Here is a 15,175-nt window from a genome sequence, read left to right on the forward strand (position 1 = left end):
GGACTAAATCGAAAACTCAGCTTTAGTATGTTAATTGCGTACCCTAAACTGATTTGCCGTTACTAATGTTTCTGTTTGTACCGCATGATACAAAATACTGCAAAATTTGAGTAATTAATTTCTGATACACAAATACGTCAAAATTTCTCGTATTTCATGTTACGAATTTTAGACCCAAAAGTGCTTATACAATGCGGTCAATGAGAAAATTTCGATAATAGGACTCAGCAAGCAGGCCGGAACACAGGAAACTCTTTTTGCGTTTATGAAACCTGAGGGTACAGTAAACACATGTCCGTATGTTCCAATCCTAGTCGCACCTATTTCCCTCAAAGCCCAAACAGATCTTTCCGAGCTGAAACTTAATGACAGAGGAACTTTCGTAAATCTAGATCCTAAATTAAAGTGCGCAATACATAATCAAGTTGTCGATATGATTGTGTATAATCAAGCTTCAACGGTTAACTCCGTTGCGATTTTTTCACGTATAAGCCCAGAGCTTGATAAATAAACCAACTTAGATTAAGTGGTAGATGATTCAGGTAAATGCCTAACGATATAAGACCAATTTCGGCGAGAAGAAGCATATGTATGTGTATACAATATTTGATTATTTACAAGATTGACAAATTTTTGTTATTGTATCTTGTAAATGTACATTTTTTACAAGAATACATAATTACCTCGAAGGACAAGGTAAAACATACTGAGGTTTAAAGTTTAACGCGGTATGTGGAAAACAGATTTTCGATATTAAGAAATATACAAAAATCACTTATTAATAACTGTCATACATTTTTGGTACATATGCGAAGATCGCATTTCATATCAACAGAACAGTAATTAGGAAGAAATTATTTAAGAAAAAAGGGCTTACAAAACAGTATACGTCCCTGTCTGCACAAAATTCTACCGAAATAAGTGGATGGGAAATACGTGGATGGACCATGGAAATACGTCGATGGACCTGGTTTCGTCTCACTCTCCCCAGAATAATGGACAACGCAGTTTCTCCAAAAATTTCCGTTTTCGAGTTCGTAATTTCGATTCGCAGCGATGAAAATCATCAAAAAGTGCAGTCAATTTTATCCTTGAAGTTTCTATCGTTACTAAAAAGACGCTATATTATTGAGTTTTTTGAGATTCATTTTTGAGCCTTAAAAATAAAAAAACACATTTCTTAAAAACCCGCCTGCACACATTTTTTTGGGTTGTTTCACTTTACCCTATTTTATTTCAGATATATTTTCTTTACTTTTGAGTTTATACATACATCAAAAAGTACGGATTAAGATTAAGCCGGAAATTTTATAAATAAGGCGATTGTACGTTCTGTTGTCCTTGTAAAGATTGTTAATTTCAACCTTCGCACAAACTCCAAGAAACGTTAGTTGAATTGAATTGGATCAAATAATTCTAAATAGGTGTGCATATCCTTGACTTGCTAGCCACAAAATCTCGTGGGCGAAAGGTTTCAAACTGGATCGTACATTGCCATGCAAAAACTTATGTTCGCAGATTTTAGAAAGTTTATGTAAATGGGGTGGAAACCTTTTACAATGAGATTTTTTTGTACCCAATAAATCAGGTGTATGTATTCAATATTCTGTATTTTTGCTCAAAACTTTGAACCGTACATTTTTTAAGGCTCCCATGGATGACGCGATGGCACGTAATCTCTACAAGTATCCAATGTATTCAAATGCAATTGAATTGAATCAAGTAAATGAGTTTTGAGATAAATGCAACTTTTAATATTTTAATGTAAATCAAATTCTTGATACTACAAACAAGTCGATTTGAACAAAAAAATGGCCAATTGGTTTGCAATTTTTCTTCACAAATAAATTCACTAATTTTTTCCAAATCGATTTGCTTATGGCATCAAAAATTAGCTTTACATTGAAATATCAAAAGTTGCATTTATCTCAAAACTCATGGAGGTGATTGAATTTTAGAAAAGACATTGGATAGGGGCAGAGTGGCGCTAACGCGTCATCCATGGGAAACTTAAATGAACGGACGTTATTTTGTTTAAGTGACACTAAACGACTATTGAAGCCGGCCTACATACAGTCAATGGAACAAGTATAGGCACCACCCACGCAAGCTACATAAAATTGCCTATAACTTTGGAATGCATTATCAAATTAGCATGAAACTTTGTACACATTTAGCAAATCTAATGTAGTGTTCGATTATAATCATGTTCCCGACTGAAATTATATAACCGTGACGTTATTCTGATTTTGATACGAACCCGTCAGGTTGGAACCTGCAAAAAGTATTGGCACCTTATGTCTTAATTATTTAAGCGAAATTGTCATAACGATAAACCTCTGCCTTTTGTCACGGTCAGTTAATCAGATCACAAAATATAACTTTATCTGCTTCGTAAGTCCAGATTGGTATTGTCTACAGCCAAGATTGCGACACCAAACGAGCTATTTTTGGCGGAGCGAGAAATAATCTTGCCTCCTTCTCAAACAAGCTTAGATATCAAAAACTCAGACAGGAAACATGCTCCGTGATATTTAATATTCGAAATGTAGCCAAAGAACATGAAGCAATGATTTTGGTTCCTGCTTTCTTATGATCCGGCTAAAAAAGCCGCCTAATCCTAAAATCAACGGATTAATCAAGCAAACTATCACTCGAGATCGGAATATTTCAACCTCCAAAATCATGTTCAATTTGAGTACGACCTGTGGGGTCAACAGATCATGCAATATAGTGATCAATAAAAAATCATGCCATGGGGTTTCAGGGTCCAGTTGCCCGACAAACGCGAGGGTCCTCAAAACGAAGAAGCTCAATAAATTGGAATGGGGTAAATATCACCCTAAATAGACTTTCGTTGAATAAAGAAGGGTCTGCTGCTTCGACATAAGCCAGTATTAGTTATTCGGAGCCAATTGAAAGGTTCAAGTCTGGCGGATGCCATAAAAGGCTCACAAAAACGAATATGTGCATATGGCAGTTAAACACAGCGTAGGATCGATTGTGGTTTGGGGTTAAATGACTAGATCGCGGCGTTGTTACCTGGTAAGTATCGACAAAATCAGGACCAGGGAGGTCTTATTAATCATTACAAACCATAATTTGAAATCATTTGACAAAAACCTGACCTAGGAAGGAATTTCATATTCCAAAAATGCAGTAACCCCAAACATGTGGCCAATTTAACGGTGCAAGTTTTGGAGACTGAAAAGATTAAGCTTCTTTCGTTGCCCGCCCAGTCTCCCGATGTGATTCTGATTGTCCGGGTTGAGAAAAGAGGAACTGATGGGAAACCACTCGTCGAAAAACGAGCTTGTCAAAAGTTCGGAAGAAGTTTTGGCAGCCATATAGAAAAGCGTTATAAAGAAACTTGTGGAATCCATTCCACGGCCAATTTATGCTCTTATTGCGTCGAGGGGAGGTGCCACGTAACATTAGAAGCAGTGTGACGTAATAAAATTGGCCATTCTTTGATTTCTGATTTTATAAGTTATAGGGTGCCAATACTTTTTGCGGGTTAATTTTACATATTTTCCAACAAATTATTTAAAAACTGTGTTTATCCAATTTTAATCAATAAAACATGATTATAATCGAACACTACATTAGATTTGCTAAATGTGTACAAAGTTTAATGCTAATTTGATAATGCACTCCAAAGTTATAGGCAATTTTATGTAGCTTGAGTGGGTGGTGCCTATACTTGTTCCATTGACTGTATTGGATTTTGTCTTGCTAGAATGTCATAATTATGGGCTAAATTAAGGCTAAATTGAAGTATTATTAAAAATCCATAATTTATCTATTGATATCTTAAATATATAAGTATATGTAGCTATCCATATGTACATAATAATTGCCTACTGCAGTCAACTTTGCCTTTAAAAATTAAGGTATTCCGTTTTAAACCGATTTAAACTAATCGTTAATGGTCTTGATTGGTTTGCACTCGAGTACAAACCTAACAAAATTTGGATTACTTAAAAGCATAGGGAAAAAATTGCAACGTTGTAGCAAGGCATATATATGTACATATACCGACTACTGGATATTTTTGGCAAATACATATATCTTGTGCATAAATATGCATCCATTTTTTACAAGAATAATTACCTCCTAGAAGAATATCAGAAGAGAATAATAAGATATGTATATGCATACTTCGTTATTCCAAAACAGTGGAAACTAATTATGCATACAAAGTTAAAGTAATTCACTTTAGACCCACTTAGACTAAATGGTAGATGCTTCGAGTACAAACCTAACAAAATAAAACCCATGCAAAATTAGTGAGAAAAGTATGTAGCTACCCATACAAGAAATACTAGTATGCTTGTACGTAGTATGAATGATATTGGAATTTTTTTAATTGTATCTTATAAATATACTTTTTTACAAGAATAATCACCGCCAAGGACAAGGTCAAGGTCGGTATGCATTTTACACCCAAAATCAATCACTCCAAATTTCTACAGTTGGACTCAGCAAGCAGAAACCTCTTTTTACGTTCATGAAACCTGAGGGTGTAGCAATCCAATCCTAGTCGCACCTATTTCTCTCAAATCCCAAACAGATCTTTACTAGCTGAAACTTAATGACAGAGGAACTTCGCAAATCTAGATCTTAAATTTGAATGCGCAATACATAATCAAGTTGTCGTCTATATGATTGTTTATAATTAAGCTTTAACGGAGCCCAGAGCTGGATTTGTAGACCAACTTAGATTAAGTGGTAGATGATTCAGGTAAAAGCCTAAACATACATATTGCTGCCATAGCTATTGTGGATGAGAAGTGTGAGGTGATCCTTTATGCCGTGGTGCATTGGGATCCGAATTTAGCCTGTTCTTATAACACGCGTCAAAGTGGTGTAAGTCAGTACGAATTAGCAAGTGGATATGAATTGAGTACTATTCAGAAGATGGTGGCTAAATGCGCTGCTAATAACGTAATAGTAGGGGATCATGTCGATAGCGACATGAAAAGTCTGCTTATTTCTACAACTAAGCTTGAGGATTTAGCTAATCATTATGTCGACCAGAAAGGCCAGCCTAAAGCGCTGAGGTCGCTGGCAACGTTCGTGTTGTCATTAGATGATTTTCCACCGGAACCTCACCTGGTCATCAGTTTAGCTCGAGTAGTATGTAAACTATATTTAAGAAAATTAGATGAATCGACTAAAGATCAAGACGCCATGCATAGTGTAGCACATTGTTCTTCATTCCAACCAGCACCGAGTTGTAGGTGCTGTGTGGATCCAGCTACCTCTGGGTATGTGGAAACGTGTGGGTTGTGGTCGGATGACTGACTAAAGCAGAACTCACTCAACTCCAATCCCAACCCTTATTCCAACCCCAACCCAACCTAACCGTAATGGAGAAGATAATGACGTCCATGTAATACGTATGTAAACAATATTTTATATATTCTTAACCTAAATTATTACCTAGAAAATTCGTACTTATTGAACTCATAAACACCGACGAAGTCATTTTGTCGTAGGAAAGTAAACTGGAAACATTGGAGAACCAGGCTAACTCATTTTTCTACAACCGCTTGAAATCTAGTATTCGTGTTGGAAATGCTCCTTTGAGAAATTACGTTTTTCAGAAAAGACACAACATTGAGGAAATTTTTTAATTTCCTAAAAACTATTAAATGTAGCCGCTTTCTAGAAAACGGCAGTGCATTTACTAACCAATGTATGTATGTCTGCCGTTCCTAATGTTTCTGTTTGCACTGCATGATGCACACCTCTTGATCCGGAAAATTTGTGTATTTCATTTCTGATACATAAATACGTCAAAATTTCTCGTATTTCACGATATGCATTTTAGACCCAAAGGTGCTCAGCTCATCTGACCAATCACTCAAACATTCCACAGTGGGACTCAGCAAGCAGGCTGGAACACAGAAAATTCTTTTTGCGTTTATGAAACCTGAGGGTACAGCAAACACATGTCCGTATGCTCTAAGCCGAGTCGCACCTATTTCCCTCAAAGCCCAGACCAGGGTTCGCCACCCCGAATTTTCCGAACCCTGGCCCAAACAGATCTTTCCGAGCTGAAACTTAGTGACAGAGGAAGTTTCGTAAATCTAGATCCTAAATTAGAATGCCCAAAACATAATCAAGTTGTCGATATGATTGTGTATAATCAAGCTTCAACGGTTAACTCTTTTGCAATTTTTTCACGTATAAGCCCAGAGCTTGATATGTAGACCAACTTAGATTAAGTGGTAGATGATTCAGGTAAAAGCCTAACGAAATAAAACCCATTTCGTCGAAACGAGACATATGTGCAATATGCTATTATTTGTAAGATTGTGAAATTTTTGATATTGTATCTTGTAAATGTACATTTTTTACAAGAACACATAATCACCGCCAAGGACAAGGTCATACTTACTGATACTTTGAAGTTTACCGCGGTATGTGGAAAACAGAATATTTCGATATTAAGAAATATACAAAAATCACTTTTTTTACTAACTGTAACACATTTTTGGTACATATGCGAAGATTGCATTTCATGTCAATACAACAGTAATTAGGAAGAAATTATTTAAGAAAAAAGGGGTTACAAAACATTATATGTGTTCGATAAGGTTACAAATTATACGTGAACGGAAAATATCAGCCAACGAATTCGAATTTGTCGATTTTTGTGTTGGTCATCAAAACAAAAATTTGTCAAATCAACACCCCCGGTGTCAATTTATGATTTAACCGCTTTGGTTACAATTGCGATTCCGAGCGGTAATCAAATTATTCCGTCCGGTCATAACATTATAACTGCCGGTATCAGAATCGTCATAACTCGGAGTCAATATTTTAACCAAGGCGGTTAAGTCATATATTGATACTTATTTGACAAATTTTTGTTTCGAGTGTATGATTGTAATGTCCGAAACACTAGATGAGACAAGACAACCGCGTATGTGTTTTACTTTTCATACTTGTTATACCCTATTACATACACAGAATACCTAACTTTCCCAGGTAATATACTAAATTCAGGTCGGAAAATATGCTAATTTCAAAGCATTCATTTTTATGGACACCCGTTACAAATAAACCTACTCAAATAGAAGCCCTGTTCAGTTATAGTATGTAATAATTTGCAGACCATGCATTTACCACGTAGGTTTACAATCGGCAGATGAAAATCCAATATTTTACTTAACAGGATAGATAAATGTGAGATGTGTCCAGCGTAGAAAACCAATAAGTTATGGGCACATTTTTCAAATCAGGTGTGTTCCTGATTGATTATCAAGTGGACCTGGTTTCGTCTCACTCTCCACAGAATAGTGGACAACGCAGTTTCTCCAAAAACTTCCGTTTTCGGGTTCGTAATTTCAAATCGCAGTGACGAAAATCATTAAAAGGTTCAGTAAATATCTTTGAAATTTTTATACTTATTAACGCTAAAGACGCTATATTATTGAGTTTTTTGAGATTCATTTGTGATCCTTAAAACTAAAAAGGCACATTTCTGAAAAACCCCTCTGCGCACATTTTTTTTGGGTTGTTTCACTTCACCTGATTTTATTGCAGACACATTTTCTTTTTACTTTTTGAGTTTATACATACATCAAGAAGTAACTAATAAGAGTAAGCCGGAGATTTTATAAATACGCCGATTGTACGTTCTTTGTAAATATGCATACATTTTTTACGAGAATCATTGCCCTCCAGAAGAAGAATAGAAGAAAAGAATAACAAGATATATGCATGTGCATGCTTCGTTATTCCAAACTATTGGCAACTGATTATGGATACAAAGTTTAAGGTAATTCATTCTAGACCCACTTAGACTAAATGGTAGATGATTCGACTACAAACCTAACAAAATAAACCCCATGCAAAATTAGTGCGAAAAGTAGCTGCCCAAGCAAGAAATACTAGTATGATTGTACGTACTATGAATCACATTGGAATTTTTTTAATTGTGTCTTGTAAATATACACATTTTACAAGGATAATTACCCGTAAGAACAAGTTCGTACGTACTGATATCTTAAACTTTAACGCGGTATTTGAAAATAGAGTGTTTAAATATCTCCTAATTCAGAAATTTCGATGATACTCATTTCTGATAACTATAATATATTTAAAGTACATACATATCCAATGATGGCATTTTAAGCTAATCGAACAGTCTGTTCCTGGAACTTGTAAATGTTGAATGTATCAAGTCCACAAGTTTCTTCTCCTATTGAAAATTTAGATTCGAAATAAAACGGGTCTTTTTAAATTAACTTGTCCTTGCATCCAGTTTTCCACGTAAGGAAAATCGTAACCGTGAAATTACTCAGTTCACCATACAAACAAAATGTTAATTCCTGCTTTCATAAAAGATAAGTGATTTTCATAGAACGCTACTACACTCCTGTACTAAACAGGCTAGACCCGTATCCTTGATATTGGATTCAGCATCGGATACTTTCTGGAGAGAGTAGCTATTCCTTCAATTCCAAACATTAGAGTCAGAAAGGACCTAGTTTATCTTTATAAAGTATTTCAAACGTCAGCAGATTTCAGCTCTGCAAGCTTAATCGAATACGCAGTTTCTCCAAAACTTCCGGTTTTCGGATTCGTAATTTTTATTCGCAGTGATGAAAATCATGAAAAGGTGCAGTAAATATTTTTTAAATTTTTACCTAGCTAGGCTAGAGACAGAACCCAAGGTAGGTACTTCTATATTGATACAAGGCCTAACTCTCCCTTAAAAATAATTCAATGTTGCTAATGTTAGTTTTCAAGAAAATATGGACAACTTAAATTCATAGCAAAAAAATTGTTTCGTTTAGATATGCCATATGTACAACGTCCTCGTACAAGATCTTTTGAAAAGCATCTCTTGTAAATATACATTTTCTACAAGGATCTATGCTTCATAAAAATAGGAGTCAAGCTGAAAGAAATTTCAAATTTGACTGTAGCACCATCAAACCTGACTAATGTAAAATTATATTTTACTCACGTTGCCGGAAATATAAAACTGTTAATCTTAACAACAAGCAGGAAAGTTTTAAATAGTACATAAACTGTAGTATTCGGCTTGGAAAACTCTGACACAAAATTAGCCCAAGTAGCTTTTCCCTGTACATACAAACGCAAAGAAAATAGCTTCCCAAAACCGAAAATTTATATGCCCCTTTGAACCCTCTAGCTGCCGATAATGATTTTATTTTTTTTATTAGCCTATTGTGTTTAAATCAGTCACTCTATAATTTTTATAACAGAAATGACTGACATTGGGCACCATCTATTCTATAACTACGCTGACCATGCGTGGTTGTTCATTGGATACTATATATCTAATACCATAAATGATTGGCTGTGGTGGAATCCATATATATCCTTTTTAAATGGTGTAGTCTAAATAGTGCAGCTTTTACAATTGCTTTTCAAGCAAATAAAAACTTGCAAATTTAAGTTTTCTACAAGTGAAGTTTAGGTGAAACAAAAATTGACCTAGGGTAATCTCAATTTCTGTGATTACCCAATAACTTGCGTGCATGTTACATTATGCATGAAATTTACAAGCAGCGCTTCCTTCTGTCAAAATTAAGCAGCTGCATTTGAATTATAGATAACTGCATATATGCATAATCGATTCGAACTAGTTGTCAAAACGACAACGTCGGATAGGGGCCGCCATTGGATTACTTGGAACCGCCATTCTTGGCGGAATCGCATCAGGCTTGAGCTACGAAGGGGGCAAAAAGAGCATTCAAGAGCTCACCAAGAATGGTTACAACAGGAACCTTGTTGTTGAAATTAGTATGTCTATTACGTGTGTAGCACATTTGACTGGATAAGATCATGTGCAGAGAGGTTTTCATCCACTTTTGCAACGTTTTTTTATTATTTCAGCAAACCATCTGAACGTCCCTTTATATGGGGGGAACTACTACATGTGGTGGGTAATGTAAAATACCCCCCCCCCCCCCCCGCCGCTCACCAATATCCCCCCCAATGTGAAAAAATTCGGATTCTTTCAAAAAGTCGCGTAATATAAAGCATACATAACCCGATTCCAAATTGAAAATACATATATGTATATGTCTATAGCGCTACCGCCACCATAGATCGGATATTTTGGGTACTCCGGCCTCCGCCTACTCCGTACTCCAAAAAAAGTCGCGTACTCCGGCCTCCGGAAAAAGTCGCGTAATCCGGCCTCCGGAGGCCGGAGTACTCCGACCTATGACCGCCACTACTGGAGTGAAGGTGGTAATCAAGTATAAGATTGAGCGAATCAGCTACGGACCGTTAGCCTTCGCTGTGATTGTAAGCGTTCCTGACAATTACACACATAGATGCGTGTGCATCATATCGTATTTTTTGTATGGAATTTTAATACGCTAGTAACATTTAGCTATGTGCAGCTCAAATTGGTATGCGATCCGGTATTTATATAATTACCAGCCGGCCGGCTGAGGCCTCTTTGAAGAGGCTTGGTACGACAGCGATTGGTCGTCTCGAACCCCTTGAGACGACCCCGGTCGCACCGTTAAGCGGGTGGATCGCCTGCAGTAGTTGTAGATAACAATTATGTTATCTCCGAAATAATTCATTTAATCTATCATATCGATCTATCATAAACACATTTTTTCTTAGCCCAAAATGGGACGGCATAAGAATCACTGAATACTAATGCACTTCAAATTATCGTGTTCAATTAAACGCCATATTCCATCATAATGTAATGGCGGAAATTTGTGCTTTGATGGGCATAATTTTCCGCATAAAATTCTAGAAAAATTTTTAAAATTTTTCCAAACAGTTAAAAAATTTTCCAAAATGGAATTTCTACAAAAAAAACATTGTCGATTTTTTCTCAGGGGGGGTGCAGTATGCAACGATACTAGGTTGGTAAGTATATGAGTAAAGTGACGCCAAAATGCTAATTAACCTAATTAAACCTAAATAATATTTAATGGACTACATTATCAAATCAATACGAACGATGTTCGACTTCATCCGGTCCTGTTCTGTTTCATCCTTTAAATGGTGCTTCATTTAATCCCGATAAAAACGGCTTGTCCAGTAACAATTTCAATCTAAACAGTTTATACAAGTAAATAAGTTATACATATACTAATCAGTTTCGAAATTGTAGCTCCAAACGACATTTTTAAATTTATGTCCCCTTACCGAAATAATTAGTCTTCCGTCAACCAATTAAATTTAATCGCCACTTCAACTTGAATCCAGATTTAGGAAGGTGAACATCGCCGTTTGTAAATAAACAACGACAAATTTTTAGCTCTAAAATCACAAATTGTTAAACATTAATACTCAATCCTTGCAATTTAAATGGTAAAATTGCATATAAAATCATTTCTTATAAAAATTGTGTACCTCCAGTTTTAGTTAATTTCGGCATCCTAGTTTTACAAGGTTCACGAAATTGATTGAGCAGGTACATATCTAAATTATTAAAGAAAATCATGCTAAAATTTTACATTTCAAGACACTACAACTATTTTATATACGTATTTCTATATTTAATTAAAATACAAATTTATTTTCTATGTTTAAGTAAAATACAAATTCATTTCTACTCCAATGTTAAGAACATTTTAAACACCCAATTTTACAAAATAAGATCTTACACAAGGTGAAAATTTTAGTCTTTAACCACCAAATTATGACAAACGTTAAACATAATTTTATTCAGTACACCTGGATACTTGTATTTGTTAAAATTATCAGAAAATTTAAAATTTCGAGTTCTTACCACAAAACTGATAAGCGTTAACTTGGTTTCTCCATTATTCCAGGTACACCGCCGTCGACCACCGTCACCATCGAACCAAACCACCCCCACTTTATGTATCTTAAGTTATAAAAACTTTACATTTTTTTCGATAAGTTAAATATGTCACGGCAAAAGTAAGGATACGAGAGAAATGGCTCCTTCTTCTCGCCGTTATGGAATATATTTTTATCCAGCACGAAATGTGAAAGTAGAGTGGGTGCAAATTTAGCGAAGGGAGCGTTCATATATTACGTCATCAAAAAGTATGGTTTATGGTCAACTATGTGTCGTACTCCTGCTACCCTTACCATGAGAAGGATACGGAGGGTAGATGTTACAAATATCAGCGTTTATTTTATGACGTAACATACGAATGCTCTCAATGCGATGGTTCGAGTGTAGTGTAGTCTTCCAGCATTGCGTGATGGGGCACAAGTACAATCTACGCCAAAAACTTGCGTGGTTCTATTTCTCGAGTAGGTGCACGTACATTAATGATGACATCATTTTAGTCTTTGTCCTCAATTTCATGTTGGTTACGATATTTTAGGATTATGAAATAAAATCGTTATACTGCTTTAAAGAAAAGTTCATGCGTCACATTTTTAATAACGTTACTTATGCATGAACCTCTAGACGAGGTGGGTTTGGGGACTAGCCATATATCATGCTATCACAAATTCTTGATTTTAGTATACACCCATCCAACGGAAACATTAAGCGATAGGGAATTTTAAGATGGGAAAGATATGAAGACCAGAAACTCCCACCCACTAAAATGATGTCGTCATATATGGACGTTCCCTTACCGGTTTTGTGGTATGCTTTGCGTCAAAATTTGTTGCATCAAAGAAGAAAGGTCAGAGCCCTTAAATGGTTAAGGGACCTTGTATATTTTTAGGTTTCTAAGGATTTTGAATAATCCACAGCATGTCTTAACTTTCGAATTCTGACTAATAGGCCGTACATTAAGAATGTGATCCATTTTCGGAGAATTATGACCCCTAGCCCTAGTAACCTATTGTACGCTCCGCGATATACTTAACGGGGGAAAGACAGAATGCGAATGCGCCCCCCCCCCTCAAGTCGATCACATGTTTTTTGCATGGTCCCTAGGCCAGAGTACACATTTAGCATGCAAGTATGTATGCAAATGCATGAAAATATATATTTAGTATGCATATTAAATGTGACAAGTTTTGTAAACAATTGAAGAACAAGAAAACAAAATATACAATTGTAGGAGATTACGCAATGCTATTTTGCACTTATTAATACTTTTCCATATGATACAAATGTGCATAATTTAACTGTACGAAGAGATAGACATATAAATAAAACATGATTAGTGAAATATGACAAATAGGATATGATAACACAAAAGTATAAGAAATCCAGCATCCCTCGTTGATCGTTGATACTGCAGGTCGTATAATAATTTACCATAGCTTTGATTGAGTATGTAAGTGATGTTTTCCAATCAGAAGTGATTTGTCACATGTATGTATGCACAGCCAGATAAAATTGTTGGCCTAATAGGGTTCCTCATCTCGCATTTCCATTTAACACGATTTAATTAGTGTCCTAATTTTAAAATTTTCGATCCCCAACTCAAATAAATTTTACATTCGCAAAATACATTTTTTGCTTTCTATTAAGCAAAAAACAGAAATACACCAAAAACACAGATACCTTGAAAACATGCAAAGCAACAAATAATTTATACAAGAGTAAAATTGGTCTTCAAATATTTATGAAATTTGCCGATTTATGAAATAAAAATATGTTCGATAAAAAAACCATGTTGGCGGAACCCTGGTTCCATGTTACCAGAACGTGGAATAACTACGGGCCTAAAGTAAACCACTCTGCCCAGCTGAGCCTCAGTGGTCTGGGGGATAGGCTTCAAACCTATCGAGCTAGAAATAGCTAGAGGTTCAATTCCTCCTGGTGGGCGATCCCACTTTTTGCACAACGAACCAACCCCACATTCGCAATATTCTGTCATAACACTTCCCATTTTTCATGTTATATCGATGCAAAAATCAATCGGAAGGTTTATTAGATTTCTAGGGAAAATGCAGGGATCAATCATTCAGGGACATATTAATCTCACAAGTTTAACTTCATTTTTAAGAGTGCACATCAATTTGGAAATGCAGACGCCACATGTCGGATGCACATTTCAACAAACAGAAGCAAATCCTTTGTTACAGGAAAATACTAAAAAAATAATATAACCGATTTCGCCTAAAAGCAGCAACAGCAAAATTCTCTCAGTAACATAATAAAAATTTCCCACGTTTTCAAAGTTTCTGTGTACATCCAGATAGAAAACAATGTTTAATACAATTTTCTTTGCTCGACACATATTACAGAGTATTATGTAAATTAACGCACAAAATCGGAATATTATTTAGTAACTAATCCACAATTGTCTTCAACCTTGACCTACATACATACAACAACACGCACAAGGAAAAGTAAGGAAATACAAATTATTTAGAGTGTGAACTTAACAGGGAGAAGAAGGAGACCGGTTACAGATAATTCCTATTTAAATATAAATTTATAACCAAAGGGACCAGTGATTTATATATTTACATTCGTCGGGTATCCAGAGACGTTTAAATATTTTTGTAAATTCGTACGAAAATTGAGATTCATTCATTTATGCACACAAATTGCGATACGCACTTACAAGGGAAGGTCCCCGACTGCTTATCGTGTCCAGGGTACCCACTATGTTTTCTAGAATCTTCTAGGACCCCAGATGAAGGATTCGTTGATATTTCCGTGTAAAACTCATATTTGGCGCCATGGCGTGGCGCCAAGCTTAAAAATTTCCATTTTCGACCAATTTCAAACCTTCATAACTTTTGTAGTTTATGTCGGATTTTCAAAATTTTATGCTTAAAATGATCACAAAAGTCGAAATTTTCGAGAAAAAAATAAAAATCACAAATTTCTATTTTTTGAGATATTTTTAGCATTTTTTCGACGAACCCCCATTTGTTAGAAAATTACGAAATTTTGCGAAAAGTTAAAAGCGATAATTTTGGAAAAAATTTCATGGAATACGAAAGTTGAACTCCTTGTCATGATTTTTGCCAAAAATTTTTAAAATCCGTCCATGATTTCAAAAGTTATGGCGGTTTCAAAAATAAAAACATTCAAATTTGGCGAATTTGGCGCCACGGCACGACGCCACATATGAGTTTTACACGGAAATATGAATGAATCCTTCATCTTGGGTCCTAGTAGATTCTAAAAAACATAGTGGGTACCCTGGACACGATAAGCGGTCGGGGACCTTCCCTTGTTAGATAAAGGAAAGTACTTATAACGAGAAATCCTCACACTCTTAAAAATAATGGTACCCTTTTGACAAGTAAATGACAT

The 15,175-nt window shown here is 35.5% G+C and overlaps 1 long non-coding RNA gene and 1 other non-coding gene across 3 annotated transcripts; one reads left to right on the forward strand and one right to left on the reverse strand.

Annotated features, from left to right (window-relative positions):
• Positions 1-3,545: 3,545 nt before the first annotated feature.
• On the reverse strand, positions 3,546-12,160 carry LOC110855065. Of its 2 annotated transcripts, XR_004835849.1 has the most exons (5): positions 11,753-12,160; positions 11,374-11,442; positions 11,167-11,280; positions 10,214-11,072; positions 3,546-10,163 (listed from the first exon to the last, which is right to left on the reverse strand). It is a non-coding gene; the product is annotated as an uncharacterized LOC110855065 (long non-coding RNA). The 2 variants fall into 2 exon arrangements; XR_002548411.2 differs by having other exon boundaries at positions 4,046-11,072; positions 11,753-12,082.
• Positions 12,161-13,643: 1,483 nt separating this feature from the next.
• Trnastop-uca lies at positions 13,644-13,730 on the forward strand. The gene has a single exon. It is a non-coding gene; the product is annotated as a tRNA-Sec (tRNA).
• The last annotated feature ends 1,445 nt before the right edge of the window (positions 13,731-15,175 follow it).

This window comes from Folsomia candida, unplaced genomic scaffold (assembly GCF_002217175.1).
Source record: "Folsomia candida strain VU population unplaced genomic scaffold, ASM221717v1 Fcan01_Sc011, whole genome shotgun sequence".
Taxonomy (NCBI): Eukaryota; Metazoa; Arthropoda; class Collembola; order Entomobryomorpha; family Isotomidae; genus Folsomia; species Folsomia candida.